Source organism: Nicotiana tabacum, chromosome 6 (assembly GCF_000715075.1).
Source record: "Nicotiana tabacum cultivar K326 chromosome 6, ASM71507v2, whole genome shotgun sequence".
NCBI lineage: Eukaryota > Viridiplantae > Streptophyta > Magnoliopsida > Solanales > Solanaceae > Nicotiana > Nicotiana tabacum.
The window spans coordinates 46,730,150-46,746,814 of record NC_134085.1 but is presented as its reverse complement, the minus strand read 5'-3'; the positions used below and the strand labels follow the sequence as shown (position 1 = coordinate 46,746,814).

The 16,665-nt window shown below is 40.9% G+C and overlaps 1 protein-coding gene across 1 annotated transcript in view; it reads right to left on the bottom strand.

Moving 5' to 3' along the window:
* LOC107807837 (uncharacterized) overlaps positions 1 to 16,665 on the bottom strand; it is a 34,187-nt gene that overhangs the window by 15,689 nt on the left and 1,833 nt on the right. Inside the window, exon 2 of the mRNA XM_075254721.1 lies at positions 1,134 to 3,339. The gene's annotated coding sequence lies outside the window, so the exon portion shown is untranslated. The remainder of the gene's footprint in view (positions 1 to 1,133; positions 3,340 to 16,665) is intronic.

Here is a 16,665-nt window from a genome sequence, read left to right as displayed (position 1 = left end):
AATAAAGTAAATGAAATAACTACATAAAAGAAAACTCGAAACCATGCTCATGTTTTATTTTTAACTTCTTATTTCATGCATTTGACCGAACCCAATCCTAAGACATGAGAGTAATTAGTTACTAATGGGCTTTGGTCATTCTCCCACCCATGACCCAACAATCATTCAAACAAACAGATAAGCCAAGAAAAACGAGACCCAAATCACACGGGAACAGAGCCAACAAAGTGACAATAAGATAAATATATGATGGATTAAATTACGATAAGGGCCACTTGGAGTTTCGCTAAACCTATTTGCACATCACATTCCTCAATTTAAGGCCGAATTGCAGCAAGATTCTTTTAGCCTTAACCTCACTAATAGCCAAGTTCGCATACCCAAACAATACAAATTAGTACAAATAAAGATTGTATGCTAGAAAGAATTCTCAATGCATTGTTATTATCTCTAAAGAAATAAAACTTATCCTAACATGAAGGAGCAATTCCAACTATTCACAGGGAATACACCGAATGTGCAGGTATGACACCCTTTCAACACAAAATTGTTCACATTAGCACTGTCAATTGTGAGGGTCCAATACAATAGTAGATTAGTGTTGCTTCAAATAAAAGCTAATTCATGACTTAAAATGACTAGCTTAAATCATATGAGCTTGAGTGACTGCACTCCAAATTAACGTGAATAGCAGAGGCAAAAATGCACATGCCAAACCTTAACCAATAATTTTCTTTTAAAACAAAGGACACTTAAGGTGGACACAAAGGATATTCACTCATGAATTTCAATCCAAAACACATGATAACCCCATAAAATGAGTAATTCACTCAATATTCGAGAAAACATCATATATTAAGGAAGATACTACTTCTGAGCAATTCCAGAATCAAACAAAACTTAACCCATTAACACTTAAGCCTTAAACGGATATGAGCATACTCAAACAGTGAGGGAAAAATCATTTAAATTAACCTGTGGCACCTAACTGCTCATATGAGCAATGAAAGCATGGCAGTCATCTTTACACAAGTTAACCAATTCTATGACCTTAAATCCGACTAAACCCCAAAGATCTTTTCATAATTTAATCCATCATATACAAAGTAAAGAGAAAAAGGAAAGAGATGAACCTGAAATCACAGCTTTCCAATATATTCAATTCTCCAACGATTACAACTTCGTTAGAACTTCGACGGCCGAACTCGAACAGGAAATAGAACAAAATAACATCAACTGGGTTAGCGAACACCCAATTAGAACCGCAAACTCCGAACCGGCAGGCAAACCTCGACTCCTCAACGTTTCAGTTTAACTCCATGTTTAAGAATCACAACCAAAATGTTGGAAAGAAGAAACAGAAGTGCGAAATTAAAATAAGTAATCAGAAAATCTTTTTTCTTTTTTTTTTGAATTAAAGGCAAAACACACGAAAAATCTGAAAAATAGAATGATGAAAGGAAAAACCCACTTCGAAGAACCCCCCCCCCCCCCCCCCATCTCTGTCCAGGCCCAAATATATAGCCCTCTCCCGAAGCTTCTCTCCTTCCTTTGCAAGAAATCGCAAAAGCCCTTCAAAAATTCGAAAATCCCACTAAAATTATGAAAATCTCCTTCTTTTTGGTAAAAATCTGGGCAAATAGAGGGGTATGATTAATTTCATTAATCATATCCTACCCTTCGTCCATCATCTACCGTTGAAAGAGATTCACGTGTGAGAGAGCAAAACAAGACGCGGATTCGAACCAAAATCGGTTATTTGTCAGGCCACGTGGAAGAAAGAGAGAAGGGAAAGGGGACCATGAGTTAACCCGGCCGATTCCAGTGAGTTTGGAGGCGGGCAGAGGCTGGAAAAAGGGGGGCGCCGATTTGGGTAGTCTTTAGGGTTAGGGATTTGGGTTATAAGGTCGTATTTATATGGGGGTGGGATAAGACATGGGCCATTGGATTATATGAGATGAATGGCTAAGATTTAGAGGGGGAAATGGGCAGGTATATGGGTCGTTTGGGTTAAAAACGGGTCAGGGGTGTTGGGTTGCTGATTTGGGCTTCAAAATGTGCGAAATTGGGCCAAAAAGGACTGAAAATTCAAATTAAATACCTATAAAAACTCTAAATTAATTTTGATAAACTATTAGTATTAAAAATAAAACTAAAAATTAAAGTTGGAACTATTTTTGGTATTTTCAAAGATTATATTAGGATTAAAATATGCTAAAAGTAATATATCTTTCTAAAAATACCTAATATTAAATTAAATAGAAAGTGAAACTATTTCTATATTTTTTTTCAATTTTTTTGTGCCTTAAAATAGAATTAAAATTAATAATAAATTAAAATCCTATAGAAATAAACCCAAATAAATATCCTAAAAATACTATGACTATTAGAGGTGATTCTAATGCGTGGGTCAAAAATATATGTCTATAGCTGCCCCTCTTTGACGGAAAACACAAAGTGTTTTCAGAAAAAGAACAACAAAATATGTTTTTTGACTGACCCTTATTTAGAGAGACCAAAACTAAAAGAAAAAAGAGCGTGACCGAGCCCTGGTGTTTGAGTTGCCTACATATCCTTGGCTATAAAGGAATCAGCCACGTGTAGTTCAGAAGTGCGTGAGATGATGGAGTATACCGAGGTGGAGAGTTGAGTGAAGTGACGTCGGAGTTCCGGTCCGCAGTACCTGCCATTACATAAAAAATAAAAGGGAAAAATTACAGCAAAAGTAAAAGAAAAATACAAGATCCTATCTGCTTCTTGTCTTGAATCTTCCTTGAATCTCTATTTGATCTTCAACATAAGACTGAAAAGTGGACCCTGTTCTTCAGGCGGGCTCCTGATGCTTCTTGAATTTGCGAATTGAAAGTAACTCTGAAATAAATTCCCTCGTTCTCCATATGAGTGTCTGATTTCCAAAACTTGAATTGTATTCCCTCGTTATCCAGGTGGGCGCCTGATTGCTAAAACTTGAACTGTATTCCCTCGTAATCCAGGTGGGCGCCTGATTACTAACACTTGAACTGTATTCCCTCGTTATCCAGGTAGGTGCCTGATTGCTAAAAGTTGAACTGTATTCCCTCGTTATCCAGGTGGGCACCTGATTGCTAAAACTTGAACTGTATTCCCTCGTTATCCAGGTGGGCACCTGATTGCTAAAACTTGAACTGTATTCCCTCGTTATCTAGGTGAGCACCTGATTGCTAAAACTTGAACTATATTCCCTCGTTATCCAGGTGGGCGCCTGATCGCCAAAAACTTGAATTGTATTCCCTCGTTATCCAGGTGGTTACCTGATTACCAAAAACTTGAATTGTATTCCCTTGTTATCCAGGTGGGCGCCTGCCATTACAACAAAACAGATAAAACAAAAGAAATTTTCTGCCCCAGTTCGGAATTTGGGCAAATCTGTGAGCGTTAATCGAATCATATTACCTAAAGTGATCTAAGAATTTAAAAGCTAAATCCCATTATCCAGGAGGGCCTTGAAAACTTCAAATTAAATCTCATCTTAAGAGTGACAACTTTAAAGCTAAATTATATTTCCTAAAGGTAGAACTTACGCTAAATCTTGTTATCTATGAAGGTCTTTAAATTTAACTAGGTCCCATTCTCCAGGAGGGTCCTGAACCATGCTCTCTTCTTGGAGGATTCTGAATAGAATTTCTTACCCCTGAACCACGCCTTCTTCGTGGGAGGGTCCTTGTGGATTAAAAAATTTTCTTGCCCCTGTTTCAGACAAATAAAATCTTGTTAGTTTGAAAACGTGGTAGTTAGTTTGTGGCATCATTGCTGAGCATCTGCTTCTGCCATTGCCATGCTTCATTCTGATTAGCTGCTTCGGGCTAGCAAGGAGTTGTTTGAACTTTTGATTGGAACTGGGCCACAAAACCTCTGAATGACTTGAATCTCTTAAACTCATTTGTTGCGTTGTGTTTTCATTCTGAAAGTTACTGAATCCTTGCATTTTCTCAAAATTCAAGATTCACTTGATTGCCTGAACCCCAGTTATCACCATACTTCTTGTTCTAAATCATGTCAATTGTGATGGGCCTGGCTGAACTCCGCTTTGTGCAATTTAGAAGTTGGTAGTAAGCTTTGAAATCATTTCCTGCTTGTTCAACAAAGGCTAATTCGAAAGATACTCATAAAGATAGGCTCAAAGAGCAAAGAAATGATTTTTGACAAAAGGAACAAAGGAAAATTTGAGCACAGATGACTATGTGAAGAAGAATGGGAAAAAGAAGATTTACTGAGTGAAGCGGCTAGCTCCAATGATCATGACATGCATTTCGGACTGATCAGTCTAATCTGTCCAACCAATCATAATTCAGTTCATGTCGTGTCTTCATACCTCAAAAACCGGGCTTTCACTAATCCAATTTCTCTGTAAAGTCATGAGCCTCATTCGACTTATAGTGTCCCGAAGGGTTTTCACCAACAAGCCTCTCTCATTTGTTCATCTCTCAACTCACCATCGCCTTACGGTGCCTGCGAGATTTTCACCAATAAGACTCTCTTATTTTAAATTTTCTCTCAGCTCACCATCGCCTTACGGTGCCCGCGAGGGTTTTTACCAATAAGACTCTCTCATTTTAAATTTTCTCTTAGCTCACCATCGCCTTACGGTGCCCGTGAGGGTTTTCACCAATAAGACTCTCATTTTAAATTTTCTCTCTTGTGCCCATGAACAAAGTGTTACCCATGATGTAAATCATACCTCTATCTCGCTTGACCTGGCATTCTCAAAGATTGATCGGAAGGCCTTTCTTTGGACCGTAATGTAGGCTTTTGGACAAGGTTAGAAAAAAAGGGCGGCATAAAGGCTCAAAATAATTTAAGATTAAAAGGGGTCAAAATTACGACTTTTGGAATCAGATCTTTTCAAAACCAAAACTTCTGCCCCAGTTTCTTTGGGTCTGGGGAATTTTAATTTTAATTTTGGGTCTTTTCTTTTTTCTTTTTTCTTTTTTCTTGTTTTTCTCTTTTTTTTCTTTTCTCTTCTTTTTCTTTTCTCTTTTTTTCATTTTTCTTATTTTTCATTCATTCATTCATTTTTTTTTCATTCTCTAATTCTATTACTGATTCCAAAAGAGGGGTATGAAAGAAAATAAACAAGGCTCAAAAGAGGTAGCAAAGGATGAAAGTGTTTGGGCAGCGGAACAAAATGCATTCGTCATTTCAACTTTGAACATACCAAGTACGAAATACAACTGAAGGTAAGCAAAGAAATCATACATAGTACCTCTTAACTGCATCAAAATTGATAGCCATATCTACACATTTGCCTTCTATGCTGTTAAATACAAAGCACCATTGGGCAACACTTCTTTCACTATAAACGGCCCCTGCCAGTTTGGGGCGAACTTTCCTTTAGCTTCCACCTGATGAGGAAAGATGTGTTTCAATACCATCTGGCCCACTTCGAATTTCCGAGGACGCACCTTTTTGTTGTATGCTCTTGCCATTCTCTTCTGATACAATTGACCATGACATACTGCAGCCAATCTTTTCTCATCAATCAAACTCAATTGCTCGAGCCGGGTTTTGACCCACTCATCATTAATTTCAGCTTCTGCAACGATCCGAAGGGATGAAATCTCAACTTCTGCAGGTATAACTGCCTCAGTTCCATATACTAGCAAATAAGGAGTTGCACCTACTGAAGTGCGAACAGTAGTGCGATAACCCAGTAAGGCAAAAGGCAACTTTTCATGTCACTACCTAGAACCTTGAACCATCTTACGAAGTATCTTCTTTTGTGTTCTTGTTAGCAGCCTCAACAACTCCATTTGCCTTGGGGTGATACGGAGTGGAGTTCCGATACATGATCTTGAACTATTGGCATACCTCTTTCATCAAATGACTGTTGAGATTAGCAGCACCGTCTGTGATGATCACCTTGGGAATTCCAAACTGAGAAATGATATTTGAATGAACAAAATCCACCACTGCCTTCTTGGTCACGGACTTGAAAGTTACAGCTTCGACCCACTTGGTAAAGTAATCAATGGCCACCAGGATAAACCTATGCCCATTTGACGTTGCTGGCTCAATTAGTCCAATGACATCCATGCCCCAAGCAACAAAAGGCCAAGGTGCAGACATTGTGTGTAACTCAGATGGGGGAGAATGAATCAAATTAACGTGTACTTGGCATTGATGACATTTGCGAACAAAGCTGATGCAATCTCGTTCCATGGTGAGCCAATAATAACCTGCTTGAAGTATCTTCTTTGCCAAGACATACCTGTTCATATGCGGCCCGCAAAATCCAAAGTGCACTTTGACCATGATAGTTGAAGCTTCTTTAGCATCTATGCATCTTAGCAGTCCTAAATCTGGAGTCCTCCTATACAAGATTCCCGCACTCAAGAAAAATCCACTAGCTAGACGTCGAATGGTTCTCTTTTGGTCACCTGTAGCATGTAGTGGATATACCTATGGCCTGATGTATTCCTTGATATCATGGAACCAACGTTCGCCATCGATTTCCTCTTCTACCACATTACAATAAGCATGTTGATCACGAACTTGGATATGCACGGGGTCGACATAGGCCTTGTCCGGATGATGTAACATTGGCGCCAAAGTAGCCAAGGCATCATCAATCTCATTATGAATCCTGGGAATATGTCTGAATTCTACTAACCTGAATCGTTGACAAAGATCATTCAGACACTGTCGGTACAGTATAAGCTTCAAGTCCCGAGTCTCCCATTCTCCTTGAATCTGATGAACCAACAAATCCGAATCTCCCAGAACCAGTATTTCCTGGACTCCCATGTCTACAGCTAACCTTAAACCCATAATGCATGCTTCGTACTCGGCCATGTTGTTGGTGCAATGAAATCAAAGCTGGGCTGTTACAGGGTAGTGTTGCCCTATTTCAGAGATAAGTACAGCCCCTATTCCAACACCTTTCATATTAGCAGCTCCATCAAAGAAGAGTTTCCAACCTGGATTTTCATCATGGTCAACCTCGTCAACACACATGACCTCTTCATTAGGAAAATAAGTCTTCAGCGGCTCATATTCATCATCCACCAGATTCTCGGCCAAGTGGTCGGCCAAGGCTTAGGCTTTCATAATGGTCTAAGTCACATAGATGATGTCAAACTCTGTAAGTAAAATCTGCCACTTTGCCAGTCTTCCCGTGGGCATAGGCTTCTGAAAGATATACTTTAAAGGATCTTTGCGAGAAATAAGATAAGTAGTGTAGGACGAAAGATAATGCTTCAACTTTTGCGCCACCCAAGTCAGGGCGCAACATGTCCTTTCAAGCAGAGTCTACTTAACCTCATAGGGAGTGAACTTCTTACTGAGATAATAGATTGCTTGCTCCTTCTTTCCCGTGATGTTGTGTTGACCCAATACATAACTGAAAGAATTATCCAAGACTATCAAATAGAGAATTAAAGGTCTTCCGGGCTCTAGTGGGACCAACACAGGTGGATTGGACAGATACCTCTTAATTTTATCAAATGCTTCTTGAAACTCATCAGTCCACTTGATTGCATCATTCTTCTTCAGAAGCTTAAAGATGGGCTCACAGGTTGTCGTGAGCTAAGCAATAAACCTGCTGATGTAATTTAACCTTCCAAGCAGGCTCATCACCTCTGTTTTGTTCTTTGGCGGCAGTAACTCTTGGATGGCTTTGATCTTCGATGAATCTAACTCAATGCCGTGTTTACTAACCACGAACCCCAGCAGCTTCCTAGAAGGGACACTAAATGCACATTTCACTGGATTAAGCTTGAGGTTATGCCTGCGGAGCCTTTAGAAAAACTTCCTCAAATCCTTGACATGGTCAGACTGCTTCTTTGACTTTATGATCACATCATCTACATAAACCTCGATCTCCCTATGTATCATGTCATGAAATATGGTGGTCATCGCCCTTATGTAAGTTGCCCCATCATTCTTCAGACCAAATGGCATTATCTGGTAGCAATATGTTCCCTGTGGAGTGATGAATGCTATTTTTTATGAATCTTCCCCATCCATCAAGATCTGATGATATCCCTCATAACAATCCACAAAAGACCCAATCTCATGCTTGGCACAATTATCGATCAGAATGTGAATGTTCGGAAATGGAAAATCATCCTTTAGGCTCGCTTTGTTAAGATCACGGTAATCAACACATACCCTAGTCTTACCATCCTTCTTTGGTACTAGCACAACATTAGCTAACCAAGTGGGATATCACGTGACCCGAATGACCTTTGCAGTAAGCTGTTTTGTGATTTCTTCTTTGATCTTCACACTCATATCAGTCTTGAACTTTCGCAACTTTTGCTTGATAGGAGGGAATGCTGGATCAGTTGGTAATTTATGAACTACCAGATCAGTGTTCAGGCCCGGCATATCATCATATGACCATGCAAAGACATCTTTGTACTCAAACAATATCTTGATTATTTCCTCCTTAACTTGCGGCTCTAAATGCACACTTATCTTGGTTTCCCTAACATTATCCTGGTCCCCTAAATTGATTGCTTCAATTTCACTCAGATTAGACTTTGGTTTTTCTTCAAATTGTTTTATCGCTTTACTGATTTCCTCAAATGCTGCTTCTTCATCATATTCTATTTCATCATCATATTCTACTTCTTGGATTATTATTTTAGAATTATATTGTCTTTTAAGACTCGACTTATAATTCTTCATGCATGTCATATCATTGCAACCAGCATAAAAAGAATTGTACAAAAGAAAAAGAATAAAATAAAACACTATTAAGAATAACGGACAAACGGGAAATTGGATTTCATTGAAAATAAAAGGATAGAAGGGTTTGAACTTCAAAACAAGCAAAAACTAAAAATCTGGATTACAACCCTGGAATAACCCAGATAACAGAAAGGAAAACAAAGCAAACTACCAAAACTCCTTCCTGGTGGGGAGAGGAGTACTTCCCAATTGCTAAGCTTCACATTTGGGCCAACGAGCTGCACATCTGCTTTACTAGAGCCTTCACCAACTTCTACCATATTGACCTCTTCGAACATACTTTGGAACCTCTTGATCAACTCTTCATCAACATCGACCATAGGTTTTGGGATTGAGGAGGTTGGAGGTTTTTCGGCCCCTGGCTTGACAAAAGACTTAGAGATGTGTGGGACAGGCTTGGGGAGTGACCATACCTTCTGTTTCAGATTTTTAACCCTTCTTACATCCTTCTCTATAGGCATGAATCCCAAACCAAATGTACCAGGATTCCCACTGGGGCGCACTGGATGCACAATACCCTACAGAGATAAGCCCAGACCCTTGCCTGACACGAAACCATTCTTCAACATTTTATTCGCAACCATGATAGACGCGGAAGATAACTTAGGACCCGGAATGAATTTTCCTTCAGGAATCTTCTCAACAGACACTGTTTCGAAAGTTTGATAGACCCAAGGTCCCTTATCATATTCAGCTTCGATAAAGGGAACAATTGTGTCATTACAAGCTGACAGGTCCTCATCAACGTGCACAAATATTTCCTGCATGTCCCATTCGAACTTCACCATTTGGTGGAGAGAAGACGGGACCGCCTTAGCAGCATGTATCCAGGGCCTGCCCAGTAGCAAATTGTAGGAGATATTCACATCTAATACTTGGAATTCCATGGTGAACTCAATTGGCCCTATCGACAATTCGAGCATTATATCTCCGACAGAATCTTTACCTCCCCCATCAAAGCCTCGAACACACACGCTGTTCAAGTGGATTCTTTCGGTGCCAATCTTCAATTTTTGCAGAGTAGATAGGGGACAAATATTCACACTATAGCCATTGTCAACCAAAACCCTTGAGACAACAGAATCTTCGCACTTCACCGTGAGATAAAGAGCTCGGTTGTGTTCTGTACCCTCCATAGGAAGTTCATCATCTGAGAAAGTGATCCTTTTTACTTCGAAGATCTTGCTAGCTATCTTTTCCAAGTGATTCACTGTGATCTTATCAAGAATATGTGCCTCATTCAAAATCTTCATCAAGACCCTGCGATGTTCATCTGAATGTATAAGCAAAGACAAAAGAGAAATCTGAGTTGGTGTTTTCCTTAACTGCTCTACAATGGAATAATCCCGCACTTTCATCTTTTTCAGGAACTCCTCAGCCTCTTCCTCGGTGACCGATTTCTTTACTGGCATTTGGCTATCTTTAAATGGCTTGGCTTTCCTTAATTCTTCTAGGGTGAAACATCTCCCAGAACGAGTCAATACTCTAGTTTCATTAACATCTTCCTCTATTTATTTTCCTTTGTATGTCACTATAACTTGTTTGTAATTCCACGGAACAGCCTTGGCATCAACCACTGGCAGCTCGGTTACTGGTTTAATGATGATAGGGGTAATATGAGCCCCCTTCACAACTATGACATGCTTACTTGGAATCCCTGGCACTACCAGTTTTGAGCTTTCCGGACTTGCCCCAATATCTTTCGAAGGCACTTTCACGACCAACACCGGTGGCTTCAAATTGAGCGAGCTCAACTTTCTGTCGCCCCTTCAACTGTCAAAGGCTTTGCTTTGGTAGAGTCTGGAGCTTTAACCAAATTACTTTCACTGGCCTGAATCATCATGACGAACTTAGAAGACTTCTTGGGCTCCCCATCCTTGTGAACTATTTCAATTATATGCGTCTCAGCATGAGCTGACAAAGGATTTTGATTGATGTTCGACGTGTCTGGGCTTTGGACTAAAATTTAATTTGTATCAATGAGCTCCTGGATTGCCCTTTTCAAATGCCAGCATTTCTCTATGTCATGCCCTGGAGCATCAGAACAATAGGCACATTTAAGAGAATAATCGAGGTTCTTGGGAGGGGGATTTGGTATCTTTGACTCAATCGGCCTCAAGACGTCCAACTGCCTTAACCTTTGAAACAGACTAGCATAGGACTCTCCAAGCGGGGTAAAGGTTAGTTTCTGCTACTGCCTCTCTCTTCTATACTCCGGCCTTGATCAAAAATTTGAACCATTGGGGTTTTGGTAGGGTTGTGGAGGTGGATAGGTATTTTGTGGAGCTGGGTAGGTATTCTGTGGGGCTGGGGCACGCCATTGAGGGTAAGGAGGGGGTTGAACATATGACTGTGCATGATAAACAAGTTATTGGGATGGCCTAGTTGAGTATTGGGGGTTTTGCGGGGAAAACTAATGTTGCGGTGGATTATATGGAGCTTGGGCGTAGGTTTGAGGTCGGGGTCGAGGATGGGTGTATTGATGAGGTGAACCCCTCTGGCCATGCCATGGTCCAGAGACAGCCATGGCGACATCGTCCTTCTTCTTCTTGCCTAGAAAACTTCCAGTACCACTCTGGATTGCCTGGGTGGTTGCTTTTATAGCAGAATAGCTCATGATCTTGCTCGATTTGAGCCCCTCTTCCACCATTTCTCCCATCTTTACCACATTATTGAAAGATTTACCAATGGCTGAGATCAAGTGACCATAGTAAGTGGGCTCCAGGACTTGAAGAAAGTATTCAACCATCTCATCTTCTTTCATCGGAGGATTGACTCGTGCAGCTTGCTCCCTCCATCGGAACCCATATTCTCTAAAGCTTTCACTGGGTTTCTTTTCCACCTTGGTCAAAGATAGGCAGTCTGGGACAATGTCTATATTGTACTGAAAGTGCTGGGCAAAGGCCTGAGCCATATCGTCCCATGTGTACAATCTGTTAGTGTCCTGGCGGGTGTACCATACTAAAGCTGCTCCACTCAAACTCTGGCTGAAGTATGCCATCAGTAATTCGTCTTTTCCCCCGCCGCCTCTCATTTTACTACAATAACCCCTCAGATGAGCTACATGATCCCCATGTCCGTCGTACAAGTCAAACTTGGGCATCTTGAACCTGGCAGGCAGTTGGACATAGGGGAACAAACACAAATCCTTATAGGCCACACTCACCTGGTTTCCCAACCCTTGCATATTTCTCAATGATTGCTCCAGACTCTTTACCTTCCTAAACATCTCCTCTTGCTCTGCGTTCTTGGGTGGTTTGTCAATTTCAATATGAGGCTCAAACTGGGGGGGGGTGTAAGAGTAAGGATCTGGGACTTTGAAGGTGGGCTCCAGTGCATAGTAGGGGGCATCAGGAGCTGGGAATGCGGGTTCACTAGAGGATCGTTGGAGGGTATCTTGTAGAGGGGATACAAAAATAGGAGTAGATGTCGGAGCAGGGTACGAGGTTGTTTTGGCTGGTGGAGCATGAAAAGTTTGGGCCAAAGTGCTGGGATGGTTGTGGTAAGGGGTAAAGCCAGGTGCGTGTTGTGGGGAAAGATCAATGGTATTGGACGTCTGGGATTGAGAGAGTGGTGGAATGGAAGCAAGGTTTTGTGTGTAGTTGGTAGGGAACGAGGGTGGATGGTGCCCCTTAATCCAGTCTTGATACATTTCCGCCATCTGATGCTTCAACCTCCGGACCTCCTCTTGCAGTTCCGATTCCGACTCAACAATCTCCCTTGGTAGGTCTACAACTCCAGTGTTTGTTTCCTTGCTAGCCATGACTGTTTGACGCTTTGATCGGGTGTTGTATGGATGACTTGCCAGGATGCCAACAAACTAACCACCTTCCTATTATTAAACAAAGATAACAGAGGACAACAACACAAAACCACCATGTTAGCGTTAGGGCATCTATCAAATAATAATATCACGTTACGTGCAATGCACCTAACAATAATTAACGGTTCTAAAATGGCTTTAAGGGTCGCAGGGTCATATGGCATCATCCCAATTGCTCATTTCAATCCTTCCTTCTCTTTCTTTTCCAACACCTCTTATCACTTTTTTCCCTTTTTTTTGTTTTTTTGTTTCAACCCAAAATGATTTGATCGAACTCGCTGTAGGTTGCCTACGTATCATGTCCCTCATGAATCAGACCAAGCGTAGTTCTGGAAGAGTGGTAGAAAATAAAATAAAATCTTTTTGGGATTTTCATTTAAAAACTTTTCGATATTAAAATATAATGGGAAGTACGATAATGAAAGACATGACAGACTCAACTACACTACGACAAACTTTGACACTACCTAAAGGACTTGGTACTCCTAGACAAGACACGAAAGTAAAAGACAACATAAGACAATCTCAAAACACCTAAATAGAATGACTCCTCAAGCTGCTCCTGAATGCGACGGTCCTGGTTGGGATGGTCCTGGGCTGTCCGTCATGCTCAAACTCTGTAATATGCCTCATAAAGAAACACCGATGCCGGAAATAAAGGCCTTGGCGTGTGCCCCCGCATCCTGAAGGGCGACCCTAAACAAATACTGGCCATGTTGCTCCACGTTTGCTACCAATCCCGTTAATGGAGACTTTATTAACTCAAGCTTATCCCAAGGATCTTGGTCTGATGCCTCCTCAAAATCATCTGTCTGAACTGCCCGACCCCTAAGTTGTGCTGGCAATGGGGTGCTGACCCCTGGTGGGACGGACTGTAACCAAATCAGGTACTCCTGAGTACACTCGGGCCTGCCAACGTCCTCTACTAATGTAATTTTCTTCATCCTCTTTGCATTGTTCCAGTATTGCACGTACTTGATTTCGTCAGCCGCTTTTTTGCTAAAATTCATGATGTGTCTCCGAAGATTTAAAGTTGGAGGCTCCTCTAGTCTTATGCCCAACTATCGCATTATCCTAACGGGAGTGTACGACCTGACACTCTTGAGTCCTATCAGCATCAGGAAAGGCTGCATGAGGCATCCTACCAAGATATCATCTAAAGGTAGCCAAAGGTAAGCCCACAAAACATTCCCATTTGTCCTCGAACCAAGGAACTCAATCCAAGATGTGACGCCTATTGGGTATGTAAACTTAGGAGATTTCATCCTACGCTCGATGCATACTACCCGATCCCTCAAGGCACGATCGATAGGACAAAGTAAGGAAGCGGTGTGCAAATTCTCCATCATCCACAATTGTAGCAAAAGGTTACTTCCCTCAAAATACCATATACATCCTATAACCTCATTCAGGGCTCGGTACAACTCTGCTAAGATCATCGGCACAACGGTAACGGTTTTGCATTGCTTCTCATGAAATAATGCCATTACCACTGACTGTAGAGGGGTGCTAATGTGCCTCTCATCTAATGGAAAAACCAATAATCCCAACAAAGCAAGGCTGAAAGCTTCGAGGCGACGTCTTTGCCACTTTGCCTTAGTTGTGCAGAACTCATCCCAAAAGACGTCAAAACTATCTTGTGGTCCAAATCTAGCAAACAAATAATCCAAGGATATCCAAGACTGCTCGAGGCATTTTAAATGCTTGTTATCTTTCAGGCCCAGGTTGCTGAGGAGTCTTGTCCTAGAATGGTCTCGGGGAAGTATCATGTCCTTGCCTATATAGCTTAAACGAGTGAGACCAGACATTTCTGCCAAGGTAGGGGTTTTCTCACATTCTCCAAATCTGAAAATCAAATTTTGCGGATCCCAATAAGTCAGCATCGCCTCCACTATGTTTGGGCGAGGTGTGATATCAAAAAGGGAAGTTAGGGTGCCCAATTTGTGCATTAACTCATGTTGCTCTAACAATGAAAACATTTTCCACCACCTGATTAATTTCCTAGGAATCTTTACTACCATCAGCACTTTGGATCGAACCAGCGGTTCCATACCTGAGTGAAGAGGACATGGTTAGTGACTTGGGACACTACGTGACACCACAATATTTCCTAGTGGACAAATGCAAGACATGATTTGGCTATATTTTGCAAAATGGCCTAAGTGGCTGAAAGTGGCTGTTAGTGAAAACTTGACAAAGTTGACCCCTAATGCATGAAAAATACTCCATTTGAAGCTTACATGACTCCAACATCCCAATGATCAGGGCCTTAAAAATTACTTTGCAGAAATGGCCCATTTTGCAAAACTGGCCGAATGTGGCTAGGGACGCAAATACGACATGGTTGGACCTTAAAGTGATATGACACCGAGTTGTAGACTCAAGACCCTAAGACATGGGTAATTGAACCACTTTTGCGAAAATAACCCTATTTTGCAAGAATGACCGATGTGGCCAAAAGTGGCTAAACATGCAAGATATGGCTAAGTCCTCGCAAAGCCAAAAACCTAAGACTTACTAGGAAGACCGGACCCTATGTGGGTTGCCTACGTATCTTACCCCGAAAGACGAGAATCAGGTATGCATAGTTCGGGAGAGGATTGGAAATGGGAGAAAGCTTTTTTTAAAAAATGCAACTAATTTGTAAAAACTATATTTTTTTTGTCCTTTTGAAAAATGATGCAAAATGTAAAATCTTTGTGGATTTTCTTTTTCTCTTTTTTTTTTTGGAAAATGCTGGGAAAGTGTAAAATCTTTTTGGATTTTCTTTTTCTTGTCATTTTCATTTTTGATTTTTGGAAAACTATGAAAGAAAAATGCGAGTGGGCCCAATTTGCTTCATCTTTCACCCTTCTTTCCCAAGCATCGGTTCGCCAAATGACCTTTCTACCCTCACAAATGCAACATTTAGCACATAGGATGATTAAATGTCATTTTGGGCCACGTGCCCATTTTTGACATAATTTGGATAGGCTTCCTACAACGGGACACGGTACTTGGGACCGAGCCCTGCTAGGTTTAAATGACATGATGCAAATAAGAATGACCTAAAGGCTGACTTAAGTTTGGGGTTCACTAACAAGGCAATTCGGGGGAGCGTATGGTCGATGGTGGCTGCTCAAGCTTTCCACCCACTCCATACGTCTGACGGCCCCCCCTCCTAAAATAAGGGTGACTCAATGAAGATTTCGTGTATGCGACGCGTACTCCAAAATTTGTTGCAGAAAGAATTGACCGGGTAATGCATATGATGACAGTTATAAAGCAGTAAACACATAAAAAGAAAACAGTAAACACATAAAACAACTAGCAAATAAAGCGACATAAACAAAAATAAATCAAATAAAGCAAATAAAGAAAACATAAAAAAAAATCTCAACCGAATATTCTAAAAAGCCAACAAAATCAAGTACTAGCTCGAACCTGCAAATCCCCAGCGGAGTCACCAGAGATGTCACACCCCTCTTTTTAACAAACCTCACTTAACCCTCTTAAAAAAAAGATTTAGTAAAAAGCTTGAAAAGGGTTTTCCAATTAGAACGTGACAAAAATTGTATTCAAAAGGAAAATAACTCAGAGTCGCCACCTCACTTTGATTTCGGTGTGCTAGGTCACCGTTTTTAAAAAAAATAATTTTTCCTTTTAACACATTTTAGACTCTAAAATCAAGTCCGCACCAGAGATTCGGGTAAGGGGGTTCATTTGACTCGGGGAGAAGGTGTTAGGCACTCCCTGAGTCCCGTAACTAGTACGGTTGCATACTCGATCTAGTTGGCTTACAGAATATTCGAATTGAGGTAAACAAACACAACAAAAATAAACACACAAAAGGGCTCGAGGTCGTCCCCTCCAAATAAAAAAATAAAAATAAAAATAAAACAAAATACTATAAGCTCTACCTTGGCCTCCAAATACAAGTTCTACGGGGCATTCCCCGGAATAAAATATATACAAGTCTTTCGAAGCATTCCCCGGATAAATTGAACTAAGGAACAACCTCTCACCTCAAAATCTAAACAAAATTCTAAGGCTTGCCTACCCGAATGTGATCGGCCTAAGCAAGCTCCTAACGGACAATGCATAAAATAAAGTAAATGAAATAACTACAT